The 25,184-nt window shown below is 32.2% G+C and overlaps 1 protein-coding gene across 3 annotated transcripts in view; it reads right to left on the bottom strand.

Moving 5' to 3' along the window:
- Positions 1-25,184, bottom strand: part of Mgat4a (alpha-1,3-mannosyl-glycoprotein 4-beta-N-acetylglucosaminyltransferase a) — a 389,138-nt gene that overhangs the window by 283,181 nt on the left and 80,773 nt on the right. For 2 of the 3 annotated variants that reach the window (XR_012455286.1, XM_074117925.1), the window contains exon 2: positions 9,797-9,888. The exons of the other annotated variant lie outside the window; for it this stretch is intronic. The gene's annotated coding sequence lies outside the window, so the exon portion shown is untranslated. The remainder of the gene's footprint in view (positions 1-9,796; positions 9,889-25,184) is intronic. 3 annotated transcript variants of the gene reach the window in all.

Below are 25,184 nucleotides of genomic sequence, written 5' to 3'. Positions count from 1 at the left end.
GTCAGTCTTTTGTCTAAATAAAGCCCAAGATAACGGACAACATTGGCAGGAGGAATTGGAATTGAGTCATAGAAGATCGGAGGAAGAGTGATGCGGCGGAGAGTAAAAGTAATATTTTGAGATTTTGTTTTATTTAACTTTATTTTCCATTTTTTAAACCATTCCTCAAGAGAAAAGAGATGAGTATGAAGGTTTCTGTGTGAAGTTACCGGATCAATGTGAGGAGAAAATATAGCGGTATCATCTGCTTGAGTTAGAAGGACAGATTCAGGATGGATCGGTATGTCTGCTGTGTATATAACATATAGGATAGGTCCTAAGATGCTTCCTTGAGGAACACCCGCTTCAATACGATGTTTAGCTGAATACGATATCCCGATTTGAATTTGAAAATGACGATCAGACAAATAGGACTTCAAGATGAGGATGTGAGTGAACGGAAGAATGCCCTTGAGTTTCCAGAGCAAGCCCGGGTGCCAAACCCGATCGAAGGCTTGCTTCACATGGAGAAAGACACCCGAGCACCACTCTTTCTTCTCAAGGGAGGATGATGGCCGCAGAAATAACAATAAAATTTTAGTCACTAACTTTACGTCTCAGTAATATTTAATAAAATTGATAGCATAATTATTATATTGTACAATTATAGAATAATAACAATCACACAAACAATCCAACTGGACCAATAAACCAAGCAATTCAGTAAGGTAATTGGTGTTTGCATAATATCTATATAGCGCATAAAGGGTTCATCTCACCGTAACAAACCTCAGATGAATCTTAAACGCGATTAATTTCAAACTTATTCATTAAATTTTAGAAAGCTATATAAAATATATTAATTTGCACATTTTATTTGAATCTTATTTTACTGAAATATCTCTTTTTTTTCTCTTATTTTCAGAGAAAATGCTGCAATCAATAGAATTTACTACAAGGCTGAATGAATGAGCATGTTTCTAAATCCTCTTGAAAACATAACACTGACCTTCACCAATAAACAGATCTACGGTTGATGTGGAGATAACCACTACCAAGACTACAGCTTACCACTCTGCATACAACACAATGATTAATTACGACTGACCAGCTGGGCACTGATACTCCTACGAAGAAGCATTGACATTTAAAGGGAGCAAAAAGAATGCTTGTTGTCCAGGGTTTGAATTTACAGTTTTCTAGCCACTCAATTTATTTACACAGCTAACTCTTGATTGATAGCTTGTGGTACATTTGAAAGATCGAAAAATGATAGAAGTCTCAACAGTGGGTACCATTAAGATGATGAAACACCATAGTATAGAGTCACAATGCAAACACAAATTATCAAAAGATTTCCACCTAAATCCTTCAAACGAAGAGCTAGAAAAATAGGATATGGTAAACTGTAATGATCCAGTTCTCATTACATTCTCCAAAAACTAAAGCAACTGCAAAATAAGAACTCTTTTTTTTTTATAGTTTTTTGGGAATTGAAGCATACTCAAAAATTAACTGAAAAATTAGAAGGCTCCATATTGAATTTAAACTTAGAGAGGAATGTATGATACGTTTAAAAACGTCCCACCTTTTCAAAAGCATCTGGGGATTTATTCTTTTATTTTATTCATTACAAAATGATACCAGCAATTATTTATTTTCAAAACTCTGATAAGTACTAAACAAATGTAAAATCTGTTCTTATATTTGCAATTTTTTTCAATATGTATGTATTAATTAGAACTGTTTTGCAGAACAGTTGTAAAAGGGTTGAAGAGTCAAAAAACTGCACGAAAAAGAGTAAAGTCCAATAACAATAAACTTTGGTAGTATTGTAACTCGTTCAAATTTCAAACCTCTACATCTCTCTTAGCGTCGTTCAGATTTCAATGAATTTTTGACCGAATTATAGAGAAAAGTAAGCTCTAAAACTGGTATAAATAGCAATGTTTTAGTGATTCTAGTTATTGAGCTATAGAAGGTTAAATTTTGGAGGTTTTGCAAGTAGTTCAAAATTCATTTAGAAAGATTCTGGATAAAATGGAATTTTGACTTCTCCTAAAAAGGGAATGTTTTTTAAACGTTACTTGTCTCATGAACAGAGCATGCTCTTGCCAATGTTGTGGAAAGTCCCTCAAAATATTTATTTTGAATTTCCTTCCACATTCTCTCTATTAGAATCTAATCTGATTGCAACATTGCTTTCTAACATTTAAAAAATGGCTTAATGAACATTAAACGAAATGTTCTTGTATTTGTTGCTCCTTTCCTAGTTCAAAACAAATATGGAAAAAATAATTTAAAGCACATCTAATCCCGATTCAATTACTTAGGTTGAACCACCTCAATTAATCTGCATGCCTTTTAATGCTGAATTCAGCCAAAAGACCGTATTGAGTAAGTTTCCTGGCATCTAAAATACAAAATTTGAGCTCTCCGCTACATTCCATTTTTATTCATAAACTAAAGATCTATTTCTTAAACAACTATTTGAGTAAATTCAATACTATTGCTTACTACTAACCGAGAAATAAGATTAAAAAAACTACCACAAATGTCACAACAAAAACTGAAATAATTGTTATTAACTGCAAATAAAATATATCTAATTAAAAGGAAAGACACTAAATGTAGTTAAAGAACAAATTTATTTCCTCCGTACAAAAGATAAATTTAAATGTTAATGAAATTAAATAACAAAACAGCCGTGTTCAAACATGTAATGCAAATATCTCCATTACAATTAATGGAGATCCAATTTATATGTTAATTTGGTATTGACTGCTGGCAAAATATTAATGAAAATATAAATATAACAGTCCTGTTCAATGATTATATTTGATATTAAGAATGCAGAACGAAAAGCATATTTTAAAATGATGAAATTTGTTGGACCATAAGTTTTGTAGACTCTTGGTAGAAGCAGAAACTCAATTCATGTAACTTGCAAAGAGGAGTAGGGTAGTAGGACTTCAAAGTTCAAGAAATGATATGTAAAAGTACACACAACTAAGTTGCAAAGGTCTAGAGAACGGATAAGCACGCTGTATATACATCAAAGCATATTGTAAGCGCCTGTATTATGTAAGCCATAGTCTCCTCTATGAACTTTCTAATCACATTAAATTATTCATTACTAAATAGGCGTTATGGATAACGCAATTAAGAAATTAGATTAGTTATTGATTCCACACATCTGTGAAAGGGGCATCAATCAGCTAGTACTTGCGGCACTGATATTCGGTTGGAGTGACTCTAATTCCTAAGTTCCACGTTCAGCGAGCTTGCGGCGACGTATATCCATCTTACGATTGCATAGCGCCGCCGAAGCGGTCACTGTAGCGACACGCAACTACAAAATCACTAAAGTATTTTTGTTTTTCGGAAAATAGGTGTTTTTTTTCTAAAAGATTTTACGAAAAGCCACCAAAATAAATCATGCCATTTTTTGCATTTTAAATTCTCGTATAAAGCAACGATTTTTTGATAGCACTCCCATCGCCGTATTTGAGTGAACGTGGATTTAATACTGTTGTAACGCTGCTAACTAGAAAGAGAAATCGTTTGCATGTTACCGAACGCGGTGACTCACGACTGTTTGTTTAAAGAAACTTCGAGCCTGATATCAACAAACTTGTTAAAAATATGTATGTAATTTATAATATGTATGTTAGGTTAATCAAATAGCTACAGAAGAAAAAACAGAAACCAAAGTTTGAACTATATTTTTCTTTGAAATAATTAGTGATAAACAAGTAACTAATCAGATTTCAAAGATTGGGCAATCAGAAGCTAAAACTTTAAAGGTGACCACGCTCTCAGCCATCCCATTGAAATCTTGCCTTCTTCTAAAATGTGCTGAATAGTTCCAAACTATAATAAAAACTAATTCACAAGTTGACTATTACTCATTTACCTTTAAACTCGTTTATTTAACTATTTTTCGGAAATACAACGAAGATTTTTTTTGTTTAAACTTTGATACATACTACTTATCCCATAAGCATAATGGGCGTCGAAGCGCTAACATTTTTCGAGTTAGATTACAATTTGGAAGCAGCAATCGAAAATGAACTTTACAACTTTTGATTTTTTTATGCAGCAGTTTATTTAAACTATTATGATTTCTTTGCATCTCTGACGAGATTTACTAGCGCTACTGTAAGACCAATAATAGAAATTGGCACAAAAATTATATATTTTCAATTTTACTTCCTTTAATTTTTTATGTAAAATAGTTTATTGTGGTGAGATCTATGAAATGAACCAGCAAATCGAAATAGATATGAATAACAATCGTGAATACTGTTTACAATAATATGCATTTTCATCTATTATTTCCTTCAAATTTATTTACTTTGTTCAAGCTAAGTTTAATGTTTGCTCGCCTGGTTCAGTCATTAAAGACAAATATTGTACTTCATTGTTTATTGTAAAAGTTTTATTGTAATACCTAACAAGTAGAAAACACAAAATAACTAACTTGATACCTACGTCGAGTGTAAGTAACTTAGTCGCAACATAGTTTATTGGCGCGAAGCCAGCTGTCAGCGTCGGCTGAATAGTGAATACAAAGTAAACTGTGACAAGAGTTCTATTTGTATAGAGTTTGTTTTAGTAGCAACAATAAAGAGAAATTCCTGCCTATTTATGAGGAAATGCCGGTAAGCAAGAAATGGCCTCCAATGATTGCCTTCAAATCAGGAGACTTAAGTTTGAATTTGTACCATTTGCCAACCTGTTGTAAGTCCACAATCTTAGCCGAGTACTAATAACGCGCATCCTCTTTGTGAACGCGGTGATATCAGAGAATTTTTTTGGAGTTGATAAACAAGAGGCAAAACTTTAGGAGATCTGACAGTTAGTTGTTGTCTCGCAATAACTTGTCACCTAAAATGTAAATTTCGTTGTAGATTTCCATATTTGTTTCATCTCACAATTAAGTATACAAAAACTTTAAACAGTAACCAAAATTTGAGAAATTGGATATGCCAAACTTGTGAAACTCTGTCGCGATAGTTTAGCCAATAAAGTATCAGCTCTTTTACGCTTCTAGGTCTCACTTAATTGTCTTATCTGCAGAAATATGAGCGAAGTATTTCGTTCATTTGCCTGATAATAAGCGCAAAGATATGATTATGGTGAAGAACGAGTATTTCGCATGGTTAAAATATCGTGAAATTAACTCAGACACAAAGGTAACCTATTTAGAAAATGAAATGTATTTATTTTTGTTTTTAAAACCATTTTGAAAAGTACGGAATACTTCCTTAAAAAAACGATACTTAGCTGTAATGTATTTGTTTTTGAAAGTTGCTTTCAAATATACTCTCCTTAAGTTTGTGTTTTGCACGAAATAGATATTTATTGATATTTTAAAAATGTTTCCTAATATCGAACTTCCGGCCGTTCTCTTAAAGATTTACGTCCTCATTACGCATGGACTTTATTATAACTGGGAAATACCTTTTGTCATATGGCATGGAATAAAGGCGCCAAAACCTGACAATCGATTTGCTTGACACCCTAATCGTATTGACTTCTTTCTACCCAGTCAACTACCTCAAGTCATATCAACCTCGCTTTAGCTACCAACGAATACATTATATAACAATAAAGATTTGGAAAAAAGCCCTCGAAGCTAGAATTAATCTCAATACCACCATTTTTAGAATGTGCTCGTTGCTATTAATGATATTCGCGACTAGACAATATCCAATTACAAAAAATATATAATAATTTCACCAGTAAAGAATGTAAGAATATTTAATTAAGTTAAAAGCCGAACGTGAAAATGTGATATACTCCAAAATTTCTTCTTCTTTAATGCCAGTAATAATTAAATACATTTTCATTTGTAAAAGCGAGAAAACTTTAACTAGATTAAAATGCAAGAGAAAAGTAAATTATGTCTAAATTAGTATCAATTTCAAGAAAGTAATTAGATTTACAGAGTAGCTTGCAGAGAAGGTAGAGGGATCGATGGTAAATTGTTAAGGGAATGCGCAGAGAAAGAGGCGACGTGATACAGATAACGTTGGCAATAAAGTCATTTAATCCTGTGAGGGCATGGAAGAGGTAGGCGGACTCGAAGGCGAAATAGAACGGAAGGTAGTACTGATTCTCTAATGACTTGGATGCTCAGATTAAACCATTACCCTAAAGCCTGAGAAAGAAGAAATTGAGAACTGAGAGAAATCACACTACAATTCTTGAAAGTATCAAGTCAATACTTACACAGAACTAAACGCACTGAGACTTTTTCCCGTAAATGTGAGAATTTTTTTGAAAGCAATTCCAGTCTAATAGATCTCTTTGGCCAAATCCCTACTACTAGTCATTTACCTCATTTACTAAAAGTTCCTGAAGAAATCACCAAATTTGCTTTTGAAAACAATCTGGTGAAACACTAATTCATCTCTTTCTTGTTTACTGCAAAACAATGCAGTACCCCCCGAGGTACACAACACTGAGTCCATTTTTTCAAAATTTCTTTTTTTAATTTTTCTAATACAAGATTTCTTTTTTATTACCCAACCATCATTTATGGTGCATCTTTTTGGTTGCTTGGTCTCCTGGTCATTCTGGGATTCCGGGTAACGAACTTGCTGATGAAACAGCAAAGGAAGGAGCTGCATTGATAACAATGACTCCTCAGCCCATTATCCCTGCATCCTATCGACGTTGTAGTACAGAGGTGGAACAGTGGATTTTGAAAGAACATCGGAAACGGTGGAGAACCCGAACTGACTGCCGCCAGGCTAAGGAAATCCTTGGCCCTGTCAAGAACGGATATGGTTGGTTTTAGCAGGTCCCGGATCCGCCAGTTGGTTCAGGTGTTGAGAAAAAACCACGAAAAAACTCTTTCATTTGCTCTCTTGTAAAAAATTTAAAATTGGACATAGTGTTGTGTACCTCCGGGGTACTGAATGATTTTGACGGAAGCACTGTATTCTAAGACTTCTTACAAATCAATATTCATTAACCAATAAATAAAAAAATTATTGACAAGTTTGGTGTAAAGCCCTCTAAGAAAAAATAGTCACAGATTCAAAAACTGTTAGAAGGTAACAACTGAACTATTTAAAAGAAAATCCACACTATTTTTTCATACTTTTATCAACTCGTTTAGATTGGGTTTATTACTTACTATCTTTTCTGCCCTGAAATGAAGTAAAATAAATTTTCTTGAAAAATAGATACTTAAGAAAATTATAGAACCTGAATCCAATAAGTGTACCACAAGTTTTCAAGAAAACTTCTAAAAAACTTAATGATTCAGTAAAATGTTCTATATTCCGGAAAAATCCACTTAATTCCATGTATTTCCAAGAAAAATGGATAACAGAAAATCTAGACGATTTACTTGAGGGGGGGGGGGTAAGAGATAAGACGGACTTAGAAACAACCACTCATTTTTTTTTCACAATTTTCAGATGATAAATATAATAAAAAAGAATATCCAAACTCTTAAGAATAAATTTTACATAAATAAACCATTGATTCATGTTTTTTTTTCTTAGTAGATATATTGGAAAAACTTTTTCCAAGAAAACAATGAGGAAAAGTGGACTGGAATGAGAGAAAAAAAGGCGTGAAAGAACGAAGTGAAAACTGGGCAATACTCGTAGTAAAACAAATTGTGCTCAATATTATTGCGGTTATGGTGCAACTCTTTTGAATAATAACTAAGATAATATGACTCAAAAACAAACTTTTCACCATAAAATTAGCATGATTTTATGAAAGAATGTTGTAAATAAAGACAACAATTGGTTGATTTATATTATCATTTTTCTTTAACTGCTCGTATGCGAAGGTATTGCAATCATATAGATTTACGACTTTTGAGTAGTTTTGAGAAATTCGAAAAAAAGATTAATAGTAATGCATACGGAATTCTTCAATTACTAAGTATCAAACATAATAAAAATACAAATAAAAAATGTGTATACGTTATAAATATATTTGAACTTGATAGGAAAATTTAAAAAAATTAACAAGCTTCCATTGCAATCCGCTATTCGGATCGATTTCTCCTTTTTGCAATTCACTGTCTCGTCTCTTCTTAGCCTGCAATTCATCTTCTTCTTTAATAACTCAGCTTCCAATCCAAAATCAATTCATCAAATCTCCAAGAAGGACTTGTGTGGTAAGCACTTTTGGACAAATCCTCCAGAAATGCCACATTATTTACAGCACAATTTTAACAGTAAAGAATTTTACCAGACGCCTCCTTTTTAAATATTTGCTATAAAATATACCAGTGCTTTTGGTAACCAAGCTTTGTTAACAAACATATTAAAAGTGGCTAGACAGTGAAGTTTTAATGCAGCTCTTGCTTTGTTGAGAACCACAGATTCTTGGGTCCACGCTCCACTGTAAATCCCAAACTCTTTGGTGATTTGATCCAGAAGTTTGGCAAGCAAGAAAGGTTCTTCTTTGTGAAGGTGCATACATTCTGAAGTTTCATTTTTGGGCTTTCAACTTCAGTAATGAGTGGCAAAAATTAAAGACCATCTCATGAAGAAAATTCTATTACAAATTAATTAATTCACATAGCAACCCCTTTAACTAGATTTCAACACGAGTCTTTTAATATCACTCAGTGTGGGTCAGTCAATAAATTATTTAGAATGTTCACTGTTTCCTTTTCATTTTGCTGGGGGCAGACCAATGAAAAGTTTTCTGCTACCAATAGCAAGACGTGGGACAGGTAAGAAGCAACGAAACTTTTGTTACTTAATCTACATTGAGAATCGATTCTAAACTTATCCTTCTATAAAGGAAGTCAGAATGAAATAGTATTTGGTTATTTTACAGCCTAGCGGCCGTGTAGCTTATTTATTTTGATCGTACGCACAGAACAGTGAATATTCTGTTTCCTTTTCAGTCAGCTATGATTATTTTCCGCCAGTGTGACGTGCTTTTTGTTTGATGTATTGTTTTTTCGAACTTCATTTGTCGTTAGTGTTATTAATCTACAGTTTTTATTTCTTTAAAAGCTTGAATTTAGTCTAAGTTTGGATGGAGAGATTAATGCTTTGAAATTTTGTATGGATGTTGGTTTGATTAGTAATAGATAGGAATGTCGACAATGTGAATGGGAAATGAAATTAACGAAACAAAATGGTGCGATAGATGTGAATGGAGGTGCCGAGAATATTCAACTCATGATGTGAGAAGAAGTGTGCGTATGGGTTTCATGGTTAGAAAAGAGCAAAATTGCTATGATAGATGTCTTATCTCAAGTTTTTCTTCGTGAAAAAGCGTATGCAGAGTGACGTGCGTTTTGAATTTGGATTGAGTATACCTACTGTATGTGATTGGCTGAGTTTCTATAGAGAGGTGACTATGAACGGATATTGTTATGAATGAGAGTCGTAATGCTGCTTTTCCTACCCGTTTCATGTCCCGATGATGAGGGTGAAGGCTGAAGAAAATACAAGTGAGGGATACCTCAGAAAATCAACATCGTGAACATACTTGATCAAGCATCAACACATCATTCACTCGCAATATTCTTCGTTACATATTGTTACTTTGATTAAAAAAAATCATTTAAGTTTGTTGATTTGACTTTTTTAAGAATATAGTGCAATGAAATTAATCAAATTAGTAATTTACTTCGGCTTTTTTAAACTTTACTCAACAACATAGCTCAACTTGGTTTAATTTATCATTACTTTGCTTCAAATCTGTTAATACGTACAATGACATAATCTCTTAAATCGCTATTGAAAAGAAGCAGAAAACTGGCAGAATGACAATGGTTCAAGGAGGCATTAGAATAAACTGCCTTACAAAATTTACTTACCACAGAAAAACTGTTGAAGAGGCTTTTCCATAACTTTATCACAATAATAATAGCTACGATGAAGTTATTATGGCACTGCAAGTTTTTAATACCTGTAAAACAATAAAACAAAAACTACATTACCACGGTCAACGCACAAAATTCATTACTTTAGTACTGTAATCAATGATATGTTTAACTTGAGAATTATCAACTACTAAGTGTGAGTTCTTCATATTTGCCACTGAGTGGTTAGCAGAAATTAATTACATGCAAAGTGCGTAATAACCACCAAACCTATTACACATTCGCAACAAGATCGAAAGAAAACTTTACTCATTACAACTGTTAGATTAACAATCTACGTCAAAGTTGTCTTGACATTTAATTATATCGCTCCGCAATAATAATTTAAACATTAGGGGGAGAATTATTTTTTTAAATTGAGGGAGGAAGATGGATATAAAAACATCTTGTCTTTTATTCTCAAAGATACTTAGCCTTTAGAATCTCTACAATTTTCTTTATAATTAATTTATCTTATGGTTCGAGTCATTGACATTGTAAAAATGATCTAAAATTAAAATTATACAAGAGTAAATGAAATTATGTTGGTTATGATGCAAGTGCAGGTTCAGAGAGATTCAATGAAACGATGAGGCCGATATAGCGGAAAGTAAAAAGTAAAAAATTTTTCGTGGTGCGCTTTTAATGATTATATATATAAAAAATAAACTCTCACAAGGCACAAGTAACAATGAAGCGTTAACAGAATTAAAAATCGCAATAGGGAAGGTACCACACATTTATAGCTAGAGCCCTCTCTTCGGTTAGCTGGAGCGATAACAATAAAAACAAAAAATTATCAACGTGAACTTTGAATCTAGAGGTGCTCCTCGTATAAACTTCAACTTTGAATCTAGAGGTCTCCTCGTATAAACTTCAACTTTGAATCTAGAGGTGCTCCTCGTATAAACTTCAACTTTGAATCTAGAGGTGCTCCTTGTATCAACTTCAACTATGAATCTAGAGGTGCTCCTTGTATCAACTTCAACTTTGAATCTATCTCAACATTCATTCTACTAGGATACGTCAATGCTACTTTGCTGGCTCTCAAAAAATCAATCAATCTTTTTTTTTAAAAGGTTTAATTAGTATTTGCTAATGATAAAATTTTGATGAACATAAATTTTCAATACATATATATATATATAACAAGTGCGCAGTTACAGACCTTGGGCACTTCCTGTCTTTTCGTTTCAATTCAATACAATTGATTTTCATGTAAATTACAATTACGTTAAATATTTCGCAAGAAATTTGAATTAATGAGCATTTAATCTTAAAATTTATTTTATGCAAACGAAAAGTGTTTAGTAACCTGACCTCTTTCATCATAAATTTTTGTATTAACACTTAATAAAACTTTTATCATTGCAAAATACTCAATTTCACGAGCCCTAACTTTTTACACGTCCAAAGCGATATGAAACAACTTTATCTAAAACCAAAACAATGCGATTTAAAACTATTATACAAAGAAATTTTGGGAATGAGCCTACATGAGCAACAGGACTGTAGAGTGTTAGCGCCACCCTAACCTAAGAGCAAACCGGATGGACGAAAAAGGCTGGGACGATGGTAAGGCGTTGCTGAACAACTTTTTTCCCCAATCCTCCAACTTAAAGAAAAGAAATTCTAATCGCTAAATATACATAAATAAACACACAGACAATTTACTAATCCCAACCGCCCTGAGATCAAGTTCTGATCTCAAAGAGAAAGCAGAAGCTGATTTTTTGTTCGAAAAAAAAAGTAAAAAAGAAACGAACATTAATTTACACTTCCGACTTGAAGGATTCCGAAAGAAAGATACCATATTTATTCAAAGGAGCAAGGACTGTCATCTAATTGATTGTGAAATGTTCAATATTTAAGAAACATTGAACGATTGATGACCCACACCATTTCACATCAAAAGCTCTTTTCGGAATCAGAGACGTCTAATATTTAGTAGTAAATTCGATGTACAAACTTTGATATGATCTCACTACTTCCCAGGAAGTAAGAGAAAGAGCGTACTTGTTTATAAAATACTACTAATTTCTTAACTAATTAAGCAAGCATCATAAAAGTTCAAATTATTTTTGGACCGGAAATTATGTATATATATCTGTACATAAAACACTATTTATAAGAGAATACATATCCTCTCTGAAATTACTTTTGTATTACATGCAACAGTGCCCACCAAGAACATTAATAATTGTTTACAGTCAGCAATCTAAGAAGCTACCTGCTGCATATGTTTCTATTCGATCCTAATTTTCCTTTATATTTATCTGTTTTATTTAAAGGACAGTTTTTTTAAAAATCTCTGCAACCGCATGACGGCCTTACGGCGCTGGTCGAATTTGGCTTTATCTGGTCGATCTTAACAAATAAAAAGATTTAGAGAATTTCGGTAGATAGGCCGGTGATTTGTAGCTAGGAGTCAAAAAAAACCATTCACAATTATCTACTGTAATGAAACTGGATCAACGGAATAAATATGGAAGCTAATTTAAGTTGGTTATAAACGTTAAGTAGATTGTTTTATAAACTAGTTTGCTTCATGGCAGGAAAATATAAATACAAATTGTAAAATGCTTATTCAACAACAATTTACATGCGCTGTTTTTCCTTTAACTATAAATCACACTATTCAGAATAATTCTACGATAAATTAAAAAAAACAAAGTATTAATCTCTTTTGGAACACTTTCACCTAATATTGCAAAACACCCATCACTGGAGGCAGCTGCTTCATCACTGAAGACAACAGAGACTCACCTCGCTCTTTTTTACACTGTTTTCAGAAAAAAACAAATAGTAATAGAACTAACTATATTCCTTCGGCTGACCATGAGGTCTCAGTCCAGGTTTAGGATAGAAATTTCCTTTACAATTTAATAATTTCCTCAATGGCCTGAGAACATCGTTTAGTGCCAAATCTTTCCTAAACTGCAAAGAAGTAATGGTAGTAGTTAGTAGCACATATCTTTTGCCTCCTGTAATAAATTTGGGGAAAATTCTTTAGCTCTTGAAGGGCTTACTAACTTCAAATAAGCTTGCTGTGGTTGACTCTTTCTTTTGCAGTGGTGAACACCTGCTCCAGGTTCAGCAGCGAGTTCGATCTACAAGAACTAGCTTTTCTATTATCACAGTTTCAGCTCTCAAAAAATATGTGGGGGAAACAGAAATTATTTTATTTATCAAATAACTTAATAAGAAGTCCCAAATTATATAATAAAATACTGACATTTATCTCTTAATTAAGGACTTCATAACTAAAAGTATAAACTCTGAAACATAACTAATATTTGTATTTTTCCTCACTTATATTGTCAGCAAAATAGGCGGAAAACTAGAAATAAGTACAAAGCGAAAGTTAAACAAAAACAAAGCAATGACAGATGCACAGAAAGTAAAAAATGGATACAACGAAACTGTGAACTAGTGTCTGAGAAAGAGCTCGTCACAGATGTTGAAGGTTGACATGCATTTTGAATAAGAACTGAGTTCTGTGACTTGGCAAAAACATCATGCGAACATCAGAGGACACACTACTCCTTACACTTGGTAATATTAACTGTCATCACTTATATTTCTTTAATTGTTAAATTTTTGAACAATTTTCTTCATAGAAATGTTCAATTCTAGTGGATAAAAAATGAAAAATAGTTTAAAAATTAATAATTGCAAGAACGGACTACTTTATCAGGCGACCGTTACGTCTAACTACCAAGTTATATCTTACAGGAGACGATTAGAGAAATGGTAATAAAAGCATGAATGAATACAGTACTCGGTAAGGTAAGTCTGGTTTTCTAATACAGTAAATCGCTCAAAAATAATATTTAGTAAACAAAATCAAATAAGATCTTAAAAAAGAATGTCTTTAATTTGCAAATCCTGGAACATAAATTAGTCTGCTTAATATTATTAGTTTTGTAATTTTCAAAACTTTCTATTTGGACGAAACTTTGTTTAACTGCCTGTTAAAAGTAGCGAAGAGAAAAACTACGAATTCTGCACTTGAAGATCTTAGTAATTATGAAGATGGTTAGCCTTCTTTTTACAAGACTGTCAAAGCACTTCTAGTTCAAGGGAAAATTCAAGTCTAAATTAATAATAAAAGGAAGTATGTAAATGGTTGAGATGGAATAGAAATCTGGAGGACTCCAATTCCAGAGCAGGAGCCCCAAGCTCATTGATCTGCGACAAAGTGCCTGAAGCTGATAGCACATTTCCGGAGGCCGGCAGTGCACTAAGAAAAACTTATCATAAAAGTAAATTAATGTTAATAACTGTAAAATGTAGGATAAGACGATGATTTTATTTTCTATTTGTTGAGGATAAAGACAAATACTAAGCGTTAGAAAGATCCTACATGGTAACGTTCGCAACTCATTCATGAAGACAATGTCACAAGTACTGCTTGCTGGCAAAAATGATTAGAATCAAAACAAGTTAATGATTTATATTGAACATTACTTATTGTGACAAGAGTTTTTTTAAAAAATAAATTTTGATAGCCCGTCTCATTCTGGCAGGAATTTTTCAAATAAAATAAATTCTTTAAAAACTACCTAACGGACTTAATCTAAAGCCGAAAGAGTTTGGAAGAATTGTACAATTTTGTACCAAAGGAGAAATTTTTTGAAAACAAACTAAGCGTTATCAAGGTTCTAAATTTGAAGAAGGAGATATTCTAGTACTCCAAAACGTGGCCATATCGCCTACACAATAAGAAGTGGGGAATTTCCTCACTCGTTGGACAGGTAGAGTCAGTAACACCGGTCAAAGAAGACAAGTAACTTTCCATTCAATGATATGATTATTTTATCTAAATAATATTTTTAAAGAACTGCTACCTTCTTATTTAATTTAATGTATTGAAACTTTTATAAAAATGATTTGAAATATTGTAGTTTCTTTAATAATTTAAATCAAATAAGTAAAAGAAGTTTCTTTTTCCATTTTTGATTGTTACATTTCAATAAATTTCTTAATAATCTGTCATATTCCAAAGTGACTGAACTAGATGAAAAAAAAAAAATAATAATAAAAAATAGATGGAATAACTATATTTCCAGAAATTTGTTAGTCAGAATCTTCTGACACAGGACACCCGGTTGGTTGGTAGTGAAACTGTACCTATCAGGAAAACGCGTTTCGCTTGACGTCAATAAAGTCATTTTAGCTTCAAAATAAAAATAACAGGGCGAGAGGAAGAAAACACTGAAAGATGTTAGAATAGAGAAGTGTAACTCTAAACTAAACGAAAGCATCTACTACTAAAAAGAAATCGCCTGGATGGGATGTAGCATATCTGAAATTTGAAATGAATAAAGTATAAAAAATTAACTGAAAATCTGGTGTTGGAACGCTAAACATAAACAATAATCGCAGATCCTGTTGCTCCCGTCCATCTCACTTGAGAGAGTTGTTTAAGCAGGAATGGATCCACAGTTTTAAGATCTCTTAGCTTCCGTTGGAAACTAGGCAAAGTTGTTATTATTACAGGATATATGTTCAAAGTTTTAATTATAATAAAGTTAAGAGTTAAAGCTAACAAATGCCAAGTTAATGTCGGATAAACTTTTACTTGCCTTACTTTTGTAGAAAGTAGTTATTCGTTGTAGGATTTTCAAAACCTCCATTTATCGCGAAAACTCCTCTTGAGTGCTCTGTTCTATTCAGTTTAGATATTAATATACTTTTTAATAATAATTTTTATAATAAAATATACTTTTTACTGTTAACATTCAATAATTGAGTTGGTTTTTCATTTCAAAAATAATTGATAAAGTAGAAGTAATCGAACAGTAATTTGAGAAATCAAATCAAATTCTCAAGGTTAAGATGATATGATTAACCCTTAGCACCATATTAATTTCATGTTGTTTTCTTCATAAAATTATCCTCCTGAGACATCTTTTTTTGTAGTAGCTTGCAGTTTAGTAAACTGACACGAGTCTTTGTTAATTTCAAAGAAAAGAACGTGGGTAACGAAGAAATAAATAAGTTCACAATTAATTTATTATTTTAAAAAAATGTAGAAAAGTGGGTAGCAAAAATTAAAGTTGATTATTGATTGCAGGGTACGCCACTGATTCGATTAATAATTAAATGTACAGGGTAAAACCTAAAAAACATTTAAAGAAATCTACTAAGAGTCTCGTAAATGAACGATAAAGGAGAAAATTTAACAACAGAAATTGAATATATGTTTAGCCAAATGCAATTACTATCAGATATTGCAATTCTTTTGGGCAAAAAGATATATTCAGACCGCAAAACATCAGAAAACAAAGATTAAAAGAGTGCTCTAAACATTCAAACAGGAGCCAAAAGCCATATTAAACTAAAGGAGTACTCACTGGCAACAATACTATTGAATAAAATGCATACTGAAAAGGAGTAGAAATCTTCAAAATCACACTGTGAAATATGCATTGAACAGCAAAGAAGCAATCTAGTCGGTCCCTTAAAACATTGAAACTTCTCAATGTAGTCTAACTTGCCACGAACTGGATATTGTTGTACAGAAAACTAATCATTTATAAATAATTTAATAAATTAGTAATTTTGTCTAACAATTAATGCAAAGTTTTTAGAAATTTATACTTGAAGTTAAGAAAACAAAATTAACTTTTAAAAGTTTTAATCCTGTTTTTAATGGTTCTAAAAATTACCACAGTTTTAGTAGAGAAAACTACTTTAAAGCGACCTTTAGAAGTTAAAGATAAATTTAAAAAGTAATTGCTTAGATTTTTATCGCCAAAATTACTTTTAGAATACAGCCTCGTCCACTACCGCTTCTTTTGTATTTTCTGCAAATAAATGTGATTTTTTTTTTTTAGAATAAGCTATTATCTGATATACATCTAGTTTATGTTGATATTATTTCAAATGGTGTTAATTCCTTTTATTCTTTACCATCTGTGCTAGAAGAGAAGAATTAAGGATTAACTCAGAATAATTGTGTTACGTGCCATTAAATAAGCGTATTAAGGAATAAAATCAACAACTTGGTTCTGCGCGATTTTCAATAGTATAGGAAAATTAGGAATTAGACTGTTTTAATTGGAGTTCTTTGTTTTTTTAGAAAATGCATCTCACATTGATACGATAAGTTAAGAAGAAAGGTTAGCTTTAAACTGCATTTGGGTACGTACTATTTGTACTATTTAACTGTTAAAACCTGTCAATTAATTGCACAAATTTATAAAATGGATTTCTCCAATTTGTGCTGAAGAAAAAGAGAAAAACAAATCTATTATTTTCTTGTTAAACGTCACACATACACGCTAAAACCATTTCAAGGTCCTTCAACAACTATTTGAAAACTTTTTTGGATTTATTCAAGCAGGTTTTTTTCAATTTCAAAAATATACTGAGAGTTTTCAAAATTTTGTATTTTATTGCAATGCAGCAGGCAAATTATAAATTAACCTAGTGTTGTATAAGGTTTATGATAAAACAGTCTACAGGAGTTTACAAGATCAACTTTTCAGTTTTGGGGGATTTCAGTTTGGGAAACTAATTTTCCAATTTCTCACATGTGTAAAATTTGCCCAGAGATTTGCTTCTTTAGAGAGTTCTGGGAGAAAGGAAGGGTTGAACTTGGCTCCAAGAGTCGTGCGAGTGTTCCCTTTAATTTTTTTTTTTTTTATGTTTTACTTAAATTTACAAAGGCACAAGAAAATATGATGAACAATAACTCAATGTCAAGATACTTGATTAGGAGACGGCAACCATTTGTGTCTGTCCATTATCAAAAACACTTAGTACAATATGTCATGATACGAATAGAAAGAACGCTGGACCATTTCTTTTTTCGATCTACTTGGAAGGTTACCTGGAATCGCGGAAAAAATAGGTATTAGATTAAAGGGTGAGCAGCTGTAGAAATGAAATTTGAATAAAAGAGTTTTCGCGAGAACATTGACGAAAGGGATTTAAAGGTCGTTTTAGCTAAATGTAAGCCTCTAATTTTTTACTTAAAAAGTTGGTCGCAGTAAACAGTTTATTTATTAGGAGTATTGTTCGCCTTACAACACAGAAGATAACATAAAACTAACCATTCCAAAATGTAAGTGAGTACTATCAGGAAGCTTTTAGAAAAAGAAAGTTGGTATTAACTAGGAATTTAGTGGCGTTACCACTGGCAACCCTAGCCCCTCTCACAAATATATACGCACAAACTTTACACTTTATAAAAGGAACTGCCACAAGAACCAGGTGCTCGCTGTAGATAGTCTTTACTGTAACGTCTTTCTAAAATCTAATCTACTTCCTTCTCCATTGAGTCAACAGCGAACTCAATAAAGTAAACAGATTAGGGCAAAAACCATGTAAAATGTAGTTTAGTAAAATACAGATTCAGGATATGTTCTACTAAATAAGCTAAAAGGTAATTTGCCTTTAGGAAATCCGAACTGGGAATAAAACCAAATAAAAGCATTTGTATACATGTTGAATGTTCATCCTTACAAATAGTGATTAGTCTGAACCACTTATAAGGTTTCATTTTTGCACTTTACATGAGTATTCGCTACATAGAAAGTTGCTTGTCACTTCTCCAGCAAAGTTGGCGTATATATTTATACTGGCGTATATCCCAGCCTTAAACGCTACCATTTTTTAACGATCACGCAAAACAAAAAAGAGGATCGGCATTGACAGGTAGCTTGGTACCAGGTTAACTCTCAGCTTACAAAGAGCCACGATAATCTTTAAGGTCGCGATGGACGGCTAGCAAACAACTTAACTAAAGTTTGAAGACTATAAAACCAAGTACGAGTACTTACACCCTTTATTACACGCTAAAAACAAAAAAAATATGCATTACAAAAATGGGAAAGTTAAAAGAGCATTCAGCTTTCAAGGACGAGAATTGAAAGATATTAATCTCGTAGGATGAGAAATAATATTTGATATATATGTGTGGAATTTGTTCTCTCTTCATCGTGTTGCATAATTCAAGAAGACCAACCCTCCTTTAACAGAAGATGAAATACAAGGTTGCTCTTATTTGCTTGTTTCCTTAGCAGTTGTCCTTAAATTCAGCTAAAATATTCCTCAAATAGAAATGTATTCTCTTGTACAGTTTATTACTATTTGAAATAAAATGCCAGCAAAATCCATTTTCCACGAGTAAAATTTAGTTTTTTGTTTCATAAATCTAAATGGAATAATATTGTAAGCATATTTTATTTATTTATTATTTATAACATGAATATTTTACAATAAGTAAAAATATGTTGAATATGGTGTTGGTAATGCTAGGAAGAGAGAATTGGCACAATCCCATGGCTGCGTTGAAACTGTTAGTCTCATTAGGTGGTCGCAGGCCATCAGCGGTTCGGCTGGAATTGTAGAAAAACGAGATTTTCAATAACAAGAGTACAGCAGAATGGAAAAGAGGTTTGAAATTTCTGATTTTTTTAATTTTGATGTTTTTTGTTATGAATGGAAATGTTTGGCTCTTGATGAAGTGTAAGTAATTTAGGTAAAAGATGAGCGCCTGTTATTTGATAAGAGAATTTTAGAAGAAAAACCTGAGGTATTTGCAAGTTTGATCGGTTGGTTAAAGTCCACAATTCTTCCATTAAGTACATATTAGTTTGAGTATAGTGTTCTAAATTAGGTAGTAGTGGGCACAGTATAGATTACTATAAGTTTGTTCAGTGGTTGTCGGCTAATGTATAAGAGTAATGTGTTTGCTTGGGTTGGTATGCCTGAGGTATTGTTATATAAAGAAGACGACTTCCTGACAACCTCAGGGTATATCAACGAGTGACAGTGAGTTAGTAGAAGTGGCTGACCTACAACTATCTTGGTAAACAATTCAAAAATAATACAGTAATTTAGTTTACTTGCAGTACATCGACTGCTAACAAGAACACCTATTCGCAATTCAAACAATCTCCAATCAACATTAATTCTGAACCTAATTTGATCTAACATTGTACAATAATGGGCGAAAATACTGGATATAACACCACGGAATGTCAAATTACAGCTTCATTGAAAAAAAAGAAGGTATTTTGAGTACCTCAGAATCCAAAAATTGGACTCTTTTTCCTAAAAAAAAATGTTTTTCATAATCGCTAATAGGAAAACAACTATAGTTTCACGAAACAATAAATAATATATCACAAATATCTGAAACTCCAATAATTATTATTGTATCTTGTGATTTCTGTTGTCAAACCTCCAGGAGCTGTGAACTCCCTCCGTCTAGGCCGATAAGATTGTGAAGCAGTAAACCATACTTTTCCCTCCTTATTTATAGTAAGTTCCATCTTACACCCCTGTCATTCTCCTTCTACACCATCTCTCAACTTCTTCCTGTTCGATTTCCTGCCTGGGCTTTCCTCTGCCGTTCATTCCGTTCCTTAAATTGTTCTCCATCTATCACACGCTTACTTTTCTCATTCTTCTCTAAATTCTTCACATTTCTATTCAATTTCCTTTTTATCACTTTTCATTGTCCAGCGCTTCTATTCCTGCTGAACCCGTCCCCTTTCTAGAATTTTATTGCAAAATATTTTTTATCTTTTCATCAAAACTCAACAATATTTAGAAACAATTGAATAGTTTTTATTTTTTCTTTAAAATGAACGAAATTCCATCACTACTATGGCCGCAAAATTGAAGATAACATCAGCCAATTTTAGGGATAGAACAGCCATCCGATTGTCAATAGCAATTCCAGAGATAATTCAAGATCGAAAAAATTAATCAAAAATAATCGGCACGACATCAGAGATTATGTCATCGACCTTTCACTGTGGCAAGCATCAATTAAACAATACTTTAAATTCGTCAAACATACTAATTAAAAAACTCGATTTATTTAATACCAGATTTCAATATGAAATAATTTTTGCCATAGTTAAAAAGTGATCAAGCAAATAAATAGAATGTCTTAAAATCCGTAAAAATAGTACCTTTACTAGCAAATGAAAAATAAATTCCCAAGCAAGAACGTACATGGTTCTTAAAGTCGAAGAACATCTTTAATAGAAGCTAAGATCTCCCAGTATCCTAGAAGACCCCAATAACAGTCTACGAGCTGAGAACACAAAAGTTCATACATATGTTTTGTTACACAATCATATGACCACTACTGGTATTTCACGAACTAAATCCTTACTATACAAACAATAAATTAATTAAAAAGAAGAAAAATCTTTTGAATTATAATATGGACATAAACGTGTCTATACAAAACTCCCAACGCCCAACTGTACTTTACCCAAACAAATTATGCCTAAACATTCACCCGTGTTCAGAATAATTACCATATACCTCGCTAGAGTAGTCTCGCTTATGTAATATTCATAGCTGTGCGCAATTTTGCATAAGTTTTTTTTAAACTTTTTTCTTCTCATTTCGGTGGAAACTGGCCATCGTTACTGGTCATCGTTTATTTAAAAAAAAGCCAGAGTCCTCTTTTATTGCAACATAAATCATACAACAACAAACAAAATACACAAATTAATTGCAGAATATATTACTCTTTAACTTAGGGAAATAAAGCTTGAATTTAGTTTTTCTTTCATTGTGAAAGATTATTCATTTAATTTACATTCTAATAAAACAAAGTTAGAAGCAAAAATACGAAAGAATTCTGTCATTACATGTTAACTAAGTTGTCATAATAACATTGACAATTACTGGTACCAGGAGGGATTTTAGTTTCAAGCTATAATAGAAATTGAAAATGAAATATGCAAAACGTTTCGAAATCATAGACTATAAGAACAAAATTTGTGGGTAACTGGCTGTTAGACTAAACAAAATAATTCAGAAATACTAAAAATAGCTGGACACCAGAACTTAGTGTTAGTTTGGCAGATAACCAGACATATCGAAGGAAGAAACAATTTTTTAACATCAACTCTGATTGGAAGACTTGCCTTAATTTAATTTCCGTTTTTTAGTCATTCGATAGGTTGATGGAAGTTCCGGGTAAAAAAATTAGAGAAGTAGACTAAATCCTAGACAGTTCTCTTCAGCAAATAGTAAGGGGCGGTTTTTACTGCACATACTACTAACTCCTTTGTTGAAGACTCGCTGAAAGTGAAGACCCAACAGACCCCTTAAGGACTGGTATTTCTCCTTTAAAGTTACAGAACACCCACTTAAAAGTGGGACACCACCTTTCTACTTTTGGGGTTAGTCCAAATACATTGGGCAACCACTTACAATAGCGAGTCAGAATGACCAGAACTGGGCAGAAAGTTGCCAAAGCTGTTTGATCTAAATTCGTAGCAATGAATGGGGCAAAAATAAGAAGGAACAAAATATATTTCCTCCTTACAGCTGAAACTAGAGCAACTTCTTCAGAATATCTCCATGTTGAGTGATTTCACTTCTTGAGAATGAATATACAGGTTTCGTGACCGTAAATTGTTAAACTTAGGATTCAAGATTGGCGAGGAATCGGTCAAATAAGAAACAAACTCGTCTTCTTGCAAAAGACAAGGGCAAGAAGACGAGTTTGCTTCTTGAGAATGTTTCCTATTGTACATTAATCTCACTTATTTTAACTAAAATAAATTGACGCTTCAATGTAAGGTAAGTGGGGGGAAGATGCCACACTTAACACTTATTTCCGTTTTGTAGGAAACTGGGTTATCGAAAAAAAAACACTAAATGTATCAACGTCCAGGTTGTTGATGCCCCCAACTGGCATCTTCCCCCCACTTACCTTATATTTCGCTAGTTAATAGCAAGGCCTTGCAACAAAAACGCGGCAAAATGCAATGGCACTGCTAAGAACTAACAAGTCTCGCTGTATCATTAGTGAAGTTAAAACGGTGCATTCTATCGTTCGAAGTTAATTGAATCTTTTGGTAAAGTGTTTAACATCTATTTGAGTTTGCTGAATTTGTACTCTACTGAGAATTACTGAGACTAGCTTCATGTAGAAAGATGTAAGCATATCATAACAAAAAATCTCAATATAAATAAAGCAGTTCGTTTATTTTACAAATGTTTTTATTTAAAAAATGTTCTCGAAGATAAAAGGATACATTGAAAATAATTTGTGTTCTATTAATTTCTTTATAAAGATACATTATTATTATTTTATACATAATCATTAGATTTAATAAGAAATCACAATTTTCACAAAACTGGTGTGAACACCCAAAATATTTTTTCTTATTACCATTCTGGTAGCCTTAATTTTGTAGCAATTTATTTAGATTTGTCATAATAAAATGAGAACTTACAAGAGAAGCGTGACCATCCATTTCCCACAGAACCACCCTAAAAGCACTTCCTGTATTAGAGTTTGAAATAAAAGTGATACGACTTCTTTATTGAGTGTGCGAAAAAACTTAGAAAAATATTGTTTTAGCTGTTAAAAGAAACAAGACTGAACGAAAGGCAGATTGAATTTTTTCAAATTTAGAACAGAAATTCGATTCTTACTAAACATTCTGCTAGTGTTTAAGATATAAGTTGAATTGAAATTAATCTACATTTTACATATTCAAAATACTTTACATTTCAAATAATAATAAAAATAATAAAAAACAAGGGAAGTGATCAGTTCTGTAGTTTGCGTATATTAGATTCCCACACGGAAATACAGGGTTCGAATCCAGGCATCTGGCCCTTTAGATTTACCCCTCTTCCTAGGAGCTTTTTTACACCTCACTTTCCGGTGATGGACACTGTTGTCTGCAATGAGTTTCAGCGGCCAGCAGGGTACTACAAAAAACAACGGTCGCCAATATCTTAAGTTGTTGATTGACACTGCTAAAAACATTTGGATACAACATAAGGAATCTTTTACTTATTTATATTGATTTTGGGGATTAAATCCTAATTAATTGGAGTTACAAATTGTTACTACCAATTATTATTGTTTCTGGTTCAGAAATATTGAAGGAAATAAAATATATTACGATATAAGTATGTATTTTCCAACAGCAAGAAGAGAATAACCAGAAATGTAACAATTTTATTTGTCAAAAATTAATGTTATCAGTTATTTTCTGCAGGACCACTCTGAGTATTGTGTCCTTACTGATAACCAGACTTGATGAGATCAGATATGTTATTAATATCTTGTATCTAAGCTTCAGGTCTTAATTCAAAATTTAGTTTCACCTACAGACGTGTAACTGACTTCAATTATTACCAACCACAAACCTATTTGAAATACAAAATTAACTTTGAAAAATTAAGAATAGTTAGTCAATTGAGGCTCAGTGGTGATAATATGATAAAATTGTTCTTCAAAGGTTCTCTCCTCAACATGACATCCGATCAAGACTGCCCAATTTGTCAACAAATAATTTTAAATCCGTTGAATCATCTGCTGGTAGAATGTCAGGCTAATTATAGTAACCGTGAAAAGTTTTTAGAACACTATTTAACGGAATCTGAGAGTGATGCCCAATCAGATCGCTTGCTGAATTTAGACAGCATTCAAAAAATAAATTCTTTGTTTTTGTTTATCTTAAACACCATTAGAAAAACCACTTAAGATTTAAATAAATTAAAAAAAAAAAAATGTAAAGGTGTTTTATCTCTGGATACTGTCTCATTATTACTGTTAAGTCTGTGCTCTTGGTTTTATATTAAAAAGATTGGTTCATTTTTTATTTATTAATACTATTATTATTTTAATGTTACAGTAGGTATATTTTTCAGAAGAATTGTTTATTTCGTTTATACCAGACTCATTGTACAAGTTTATCTTAAACAATAAAATATTATCTATCTAAGCTTCAGGATGGCTGTTTTCAGAGGAGAGGCTTGGAAAGAGAAATTGTATTGGGTCCAATGACAGTACTGGTGAGAGTGTTGAATTTTATTTAATGTGTCGAAATGGTAAGTTTTTCTGCTACACTCCGCCATAATAAACTTGAAAGCTTGAAATTCAACTTGAAATTATGCAAGATTTTAACAAAAACACCTTGCCTTACAAACGGTAAAAGAAATTTAAGAATCCTTGTAGTGAAAGTAACATTAACAACCTAAATTAATAAATTTTCAAAACAGTAGAATATTTAATATTTTAACAACCCTATAATAAGCAAAATACATGCATGGTAAAAAAAGACCTCTAAATATTAGTTTTATTATCAGAAACTGGGACTGGTTTATATGTATAAAAGTAGTGAACGGCGATAGTAACAACTTTCCCCAAAAAACAATCATTGAGAGCTTAAATCGTTACACAGTCAGAATTGTTGTAATTCCTCTTTATACTCTTCAACATTAACTTACAGTTTACAAAGTTAAGCATAAGGGTTGATTAAACGACAAAAGGTAAAGAAATCATCAAGTACTGAACATTTAATTCATACTTTAGTTCGTAACTTCTGTTATA

This window comes from Rhodnius prolixus, unplaced genomic scaffold, assembly GCF_049639745.1.
Source record: "Rhodnius prolixus isolate KJV_2025 unplaced genomic scaffold, Rpr scaffold_2, whole genome shotgun sequence".
Taxonomy (NCBI): Eukaryota; Metazoa; Arthropoda; class Insecta; order Hemiptera; family Reduviidae; genus Rhodnius; species Rhodnius prolixus.
Note: the sequence above shows the minus strand (reverse complement) of the source record. Positions and strands in the feature narration are given on the sequence as shown.